Below are 7,460 nucleotides of genomic sequence, written 5' to 3'. Positions count from 1 at the left end.
ACCCCCCCCCCTCGAAAAAATTCCTGCGTACGCATCATTATAACATATTGCGATTAACTTAATACATTGTGTACAATCCACTTATAATATAAACAAATTTTCAAATTTTCGAGGGCCAAAACAAAAAAAATTGTACTCACTACTTGTTAATAACATTGGATAACAAATTTCAAAATTATAGCGTAACATATGTAATTGAGTGTAAAAGTAAAGATGACAATAACCAGAAATGAAAATAATTAACGTACTACTGCTTGTCTCTTATGGGATATAACACAGGGATGAATACAAATTATATTACTCGTAATGATTTTTACAATTTTCACAGACCATTGGGATTTTCATCATATCATGGGAAAGCAAATTTGAAATGAAAGGCATTACATTATAATCTTAATGTGACCAGAAGGATCGACACAAAACCTGCGTTGCGTTCTCCCCCAAACTCCGTCGCGACCGTTCAGAACTTCCCGCAGAAATCAAGCATAATTGATAGGGCCTATAATGCCTGAAACATATCGTAAAATGACTGGGGAATTTCCATTTTAAATTCAATTTATATGCTTTATATACAACGTGCAGATAGAAATAGACCGTATAATATCATTGAGAGCACGATATCACGGAATTTGACTTTTAAAATGTATTTATAAAAAAATTGACACGAAACCTGGGTTAAGTTCTCACCCTAACTCCGGCGACCACTTACAGGTTCCCATATAAATCCAGCATAGGGCCTACACACAGGCGCGAAAGCAGGGGGGGGGGTTTAAACCCCCCTTTGCTAATTTGTATGTGTGTATTTTGGAGGAACCCCCCCCCCCTTTGGTAATTTTTTTTTTTTTTTTAAATAAAAAAAAAAAAAAAAAATATATATATATATATACCAATATTTTGACCTTACCCCCCCCCCCCCCAACGGAGCAAAATGTCAAATGTTCAAATTTCGAGACCCCCCCCCCCCCCCCCCCTCCAAAAAAAAAAAAAAAAAAAAAAAAAAAAAAATGTCCCCTTAGGGGGCTCGTCTACCTCAAGGGACAAGCACCTCGTCCGGTAGGGTGTCCCATGAGCGACATGTGGGCCCCGACTGTCACTGAGCCAGCTACTGTTCGCAATAAGGATACCATCAGAGTTGGGTCATGGAATGTGAGAACACTGTATCAGAGCGGCAAGCTGGAAAATGTTAAACAAGAGATGATGAGGCTAAATGTCAACATATTGGGACTAAATGAAACAAGATGGCTGAATAACGGCGAGTTTGTGATAGATGAGTACAGATTGATCTATGCAGGAGGTGAAAAGCATGAAAGAGGTGTGGGGTTACTGCTGGATCCAGATATCTCAAAGGGTGTGTTGGGACACTGGTGTGTAAGTGATAGGGTGCTCGGCCTAGTGAAATTACAGGGACACCCTTTTAACATCTCAATCATAGTGGTTTACCAAAGGCAGATAGTGCTGACGAAGTTATTGACACCTTTTACGATTCCTTAGATAAAGCTAAATCTCAGTGCAAATCGAATGACATGGTCATTGTCCTGGGAGACCTGAACGCTAAAGTCGGTCATGGTACAGAGGGCAAAGCAGTATGTCCGCATGGAATTGGTGAACGAAATGAACGAGGGGACAGATGGGTTCAGTGGTGTGAGGGGGAGAACATGGTACTTGGTTCAAAGAACACCCTAGACGAGTATACACTTGGAAGAGTCCTGGCGACATCGTCAGAAACCAGATAGACTATATTGCCATAAATAGTAGATTTAAAAGAGCAGTGAAACAATCAAAAACATATCCAGGGGCTGACTGCGGGAGTGATCATGTGCCGGTGATATGTACACTTCAGTGCAAATTAAAGAAACTCAAGAGACCAAAAGTTGTGAAAATATTGGATTTTAAACAGTTGAGTAAACTGGACATACGTCAAGAATTTACTGTACAAGTAAAGAATAGGTTTGAGTTGCTCACAGATGAAAGTGAAGAAAACACGTGGGAGACGATGAGAAATATTCTGGTAGAAACAGCGGAAGAGTATGTGCCGATAAAATAGAGAAAAATAAGGAACAAATGGATGACAGAGGAGATTCTTTTAATGATGAAAGATAGACAGAAAATTGGAAATAGACAATGCAAGAAATATAGTGACCTAGACAAACAAAGTAGGCAAAAGTGTAATGAGGCAAAAGAGAGTTTGCTACAGTGGCGGATCCAGGGGGGGGGCCCGGGGGCCCCGCCCCCCCCCCCCTTGAGAAAAAAATCATGTAAAATCACGTGATTTTTACCTTTTTTGGGGGTTGGGCCCCCCCCCCCCCCCTGGCGCTCAAGGGGGGGGGGGGGTGGGGGTGCAAAAGTTGGGCCCCCTCCCCTAAGAAATCCTGGATCCGCGCCTGGTTTGCTAAACGAACAATGTGCAGAAATTGAAAATCAATTCGATAAGAATAGTAATGTTTACCAAAGAATATATGAAATTTCAGGTAAAAAGTCTGGTTCAAACCCTGGCTGTATCAAAGGAAAAGATGGGTCAACCCTGTTTGAAATGAAGGATAAAATGAGTAGGTGGACGCAATACATTGGCGAACTTTTTGAAGATAGTAGGGAGGCAATGCCGGGTTTTGCAGATGAAGTCAAAGGGGAGAAAATTCTTAAATCTGAAGTCCGCTGGGCAATGTCAAAGATGAAGAAGAACGAAGCAGCTGGACCAGATGGTGTGGTCACTGAAATGTTTGAAGCATTAGATGAATACGGTGTTGATAGATTAACAGAAATTATCAACAAAATATATGATGACGAAACATTTCCAGATAAATTGGGCAGATCCATTTTCATTACTCTCCCAAAGAAACCGGGAGCCGTGGATTGTGAACAATATAGGACAATCTGCCTTATTTGCCATATCACTAAGATTATTTTGAGGATTTTGCTTTTGAGAGCAAGAAGTAGAATAAGTCCCATGGTCGGAAGGGAACAGTTTGGTTTTGTAAAGGATGCGGGCACAAGAAATGCAATATTTGTGGTTAGCAATATAATGGAGAGAGCAGTCGAAATGCAAAAGGATGTATACATGTGTTTTATTGATTATTCAAAGGCTTTTGGTAAAGTAAAACATTCAGAACTTTTTGAAGAACTGAAAAAGCTTGATATATATATAGGAAGGATCTAAGACTGCTACAAAGTATATATTGGAATCAGTTTGCATGCATCAGGGTAGAAGGAGAGTGTAGTGAATATATTAACATCAGACGGGGAGTCAGACAGGGTTGTGTTATGTCGCCGGACCTGTTCAATATGTATAGTGAAATCATTCTAAGAGAATTGGAGGATGAAAATGGGATACAGGTGGGTGGCCATTCAATCACAAATATTAGGTATGCTGATGACACTGTTTTATTTTCTGAATCAGAGAAAGATCTCCAGAGACTCCTGAATGTAGTTGTAAAAGAAAGTGAGAGAATGGGACTAGAGATCAACTATACCAAGACAAAGTGCCTGGTGGTCTCCAAGAAGACCAGTCCAAAATGTAACTTGAAACTGAAAGAACAGATTATTAAACAAGTCTCCTCGTTTAACTACCTCGGTAGCACGATCACCGAGGATGCCAGATGTGAGACAGAGATCAAGAGAAGGATAGCTCTCGCTAAGTCTGCATTTTCAAAGTTAGGCAAAATTCTGACAAATCGAACAATGAGTATGAGGACCATAATAAGAGTATTGAATTGTTACATCTACCCAGTACTTATGTATGGTAGTGATTAGTGAAACATGGACTTTAGCCTCTGATACTAAAAAGCATTTGGAAAGTTGCGAAATGTGGTTTTTATGAAGAATTATGAAAATCCCCTGGACTGACAAAGTTAGTAATAAGGAAGTTCTTACACGAGCTGGAGTGCAAAGGCCTAGAGAATCTTGCTTTGACAGGGAAAATTGTGGGAAGAAGGAGAAGGGGAAGAAGGAGGACACTTCGGATGGACAGTCTGCGGAAATTGTTGGAAGAGAGAGGAGTGAAAGAACAGGGAGTGGTATTAATACAGAAAGCTAGGAGCCGAGGGTGGTGGAACAGCATGATCGCCAAAGTCAAACGATATGGCACTTAGAGAGAGAGAGTAGAAAAATATATTTACTAGGTGACTTTAATATTGATTTGATGAAAGTGAATAAGAATCTATAGATTAATACTTTCTTAGATACTTTAATGTCTTATTCTCTAAATTCTTTGATTCGTTATCCAACAAGAGTCACAGATCACTCTGCCACTCCCTTAGACAATATCTTTACCAATGATTATAGAGTTCTTATATCAGGAGCATTGTATTCTGATATAAGTGATCACTTCCCAGTTTTTTGTTTAGGTGATTTCATTCTTAACTGTAAAAATAGTAGTGAATTCGGGAAAAAGCGTAACATTTAAGATCAAAACATTGCAAAATGTATTTTTGAATTAAATAAAATTGATCGGAGACCTAATGATGAAGATCCTAACAAAGGTTATGAAAAGTTTTTGACAACTTTTTACTTGTCTACAATTCATGTTTTCCATTCTATTATTGTTCTATAACCAACAAGAATAGAAATTATGAACCATAGATGACAAAATAAATACGCAGATTAACAAAGAAAAAATGTAATAGGCCTATGTATACTAAATATATTAAAAATCCAACGAAATATAGAAAAGGTGCTTTATAAGAAATCAAGAAAAATTGTAATATCAAACAAACATGGAAAGTGATTAACAAAACACTTGATCGTGCTCAGAAAAAAACTGGTCTGGATAAGATTAGACATCAGCGAGTATTAACATATAAAGAATTAATATGTAATATAGTGAACAAATATTTTGTTGATGTTGGACCAAAGTTACACTCTGAATTTAAACAGAGTAGTAATATTGACTCTGAGTCTGATTTATTAAAGTATATTACTAGAAATTATCATTCTTTATTTGTGTCTCCCATATCTCTTAAAGAAATAGTTGATATTGTAACTATAGTCTTAAGAATAATGTTAGTGCTTGTTTCGATGGGATCGACGTCAGAGTCATTAAGAAGAAGACAATACATGTAATTGCAAAACCGTTATGTGATATTTTTAATTCTGTTCAAATTACTGATATCTTCCGAGACCAGTTGAAGATTGCAAGAGTGGTTCCAGTTTTTCAAATCTGGTTGTCCTGATATCATTTCAAATTACCGTCCAATTTTTGTCTTGCCCATTTTTTCAAAAATTCTAGAAAGATGCATTTACTCCAGGTTATATAATTTTATTTCTCGATGTAATATTCTCAATGATAATCAGTTCGGTTTTAGAAAGGGGCACGCATTAGCAACATTTGTCTATAAAGTCACATGTGCATTGGATAAACACGAAACGTTGATTGGTCTATTCATCGACCTGAGCAAAGCATTTGATTCACTCGATCACAGTTTATTGTAACCATATAGCTCCGTTTAGTCTCATTTGACAACGCCCCCTATCGTCAGAGTCAGCAGCCTAACATGTTAGCCTAAGGAATTTTACCCCAAAATCGTTAAAAATTCATTTTTTGTTTAAACGAAAAGCACATCCACCCCGACGTACATTATCACTAGCTCTTTCATTTGAACCCTCATGTCCCATTGACTTTTGAAAGTTCGACCACCGTAATTTGATCAAAATAGGTTGCAAGCTCGCCATTGCCTATATAACACATGTGAAACAAGTCGAACTTTGAAGTCAGTTTGCCAAGCGATTGTAAGGTTTTAGGTCAAGCACACGAAGGATAAGAAGCATGAATTATAATAGATCAGTTCTGATCTGTTCATTATGTCCATTTCATCCAACCCCCCAACGTAATTTTTTCATTGAAGATAGGCAAACATTTTGCCGAGGTAAGCATAAACATGAATATTCATGATCGCCATGGACTATTCGATTATTTACAGAGGAGTGCAATTGTGCACCACATCAAACTCCCCTACTTTAAGTCAAGTATTTCATTGTATTATGTAGTTTGGTAGGTTTATTTTAATAACTGTTGGATTATCAGATATCGATGATAGTTTAAAGATATGGAAAATGTTCTTGTATTTTATATTTTAGCAAAGCAATCTCACATTCAAATTCACTACCAAGTGTCGTCTAATCCGCCGATTGTCGTCTGCTATATACGTCCAGCGATCGAAAATGAGACAACCGGAGCAATATGGTAAATTAGCTCAGTATGGAATCATGGGGGGGGGGGGTTACACTCAATTTATTTGACAACTATTTTCAGAATCGTAATCAATTCGTTTCCATCAATAATTATTCTTCCTCGATGCAGGCAATAATAGAAGATGTGGAGTGCCTCAAGGTTCGATCTTGGGCCCGCTCTTGTTTATAATTGACATAAATGACTTGGGCAATATTTCTAAAAAAATTAATTGCATTTTGTATGCAGATGACCCCAGCTCGATCACGTCTCACCAAAATATCGATACTTTACAAATGTTTTTAATAATGAACCTAAATATGTGTCTAAGTGGCTAATTGTCAATAAATTAACTATAAATGTTAGAAGATCAAATTGTATGGTTTTACAAACAAAAATAAAGCGTCTTTCAAAATTGATGTCTTATTTAAATGACATGCCTGTCATTGAAGTTAAATTTGCTACCTTTCTAGATGTCACTGTTGATAATAGGTTAACATGTAATGAACATGCTGGTGCCGTCTGCAATATTATGATGGCCCAAAACATTGTAATTATCTATAAACTTCATATGCTGCCTAAGATAATTCTTCTTATATTAGGTAGAGCACTCAAAAAAGTAATACACATAAGACATTCTTTATTTTGGTGTCATATTAAAGATATCAATGATATATTTATTTTGCTGCAAAAATTTTCAAATTCTGTCAAGGCATTCCTGAGATATGGTCTTTTGAAGATATCGTAAAATCATTCAAAAACCTGCCGCAAATAGCAAATTATGGCAAAAATGGATTTTTTTTACATGTTTAAGGGTGTTTTTTTGACATAATAGAGTATTACATGGTCTTAAAAATGATATGTATTGTGAAACCAAAGTGAAATAAGCATGAAAAATAAAATTCAAGAACCAGACTTGTTGCATTTTGGTGCACCGGATTGACAAAAACCACATTTTGTTCAATTTCACCAATCCGCAGGTTTGGAAATGTTCAAAAAACGACTAAGTCCAGCTAATTAATATGCGTAAATGCAATATCTCAAGTTTTAAATGAGTCTGTTTGATACAACTTTGTGGCAAGCTTCAACTAATGAATCCCTATCCATTTATATAATAAGATTTATGAAAACTAATTAATTATGCAAATGAGCTGATAATTAGCTAATTACATATTCGCAACACCGTTATGCAAATTAGACAATGTTTATATATTTTTTTTCCTTCTCACCTAACTTCCTGATCTATATAAAACAACTGTAGAAAGTTTGAGCTTTGTAGATGCTTGCATTTGCTGAATAA

Source organism: Strongylocentrotus purpuratus, unplaced genomic scaffold (genome assembly GCF_000002235.5).
Source record: "Strongylocentrotus purpuratus isolate Spur 01 unplaced genomic scaffold, Spur_5.0 spur5_scaffold_4, whole genome shotgun sequence".
NCBI classification, from domain to species: Eukaryota; Metazoa; Echinodermata; class Echinoidea; order Camarodonta; family Strongylocentrotidae; genus Strongylocentrotus; species Strongylocentrotus purpuratus.
This window is presented reverse-complemented; position numbering follows the sequence as displayed.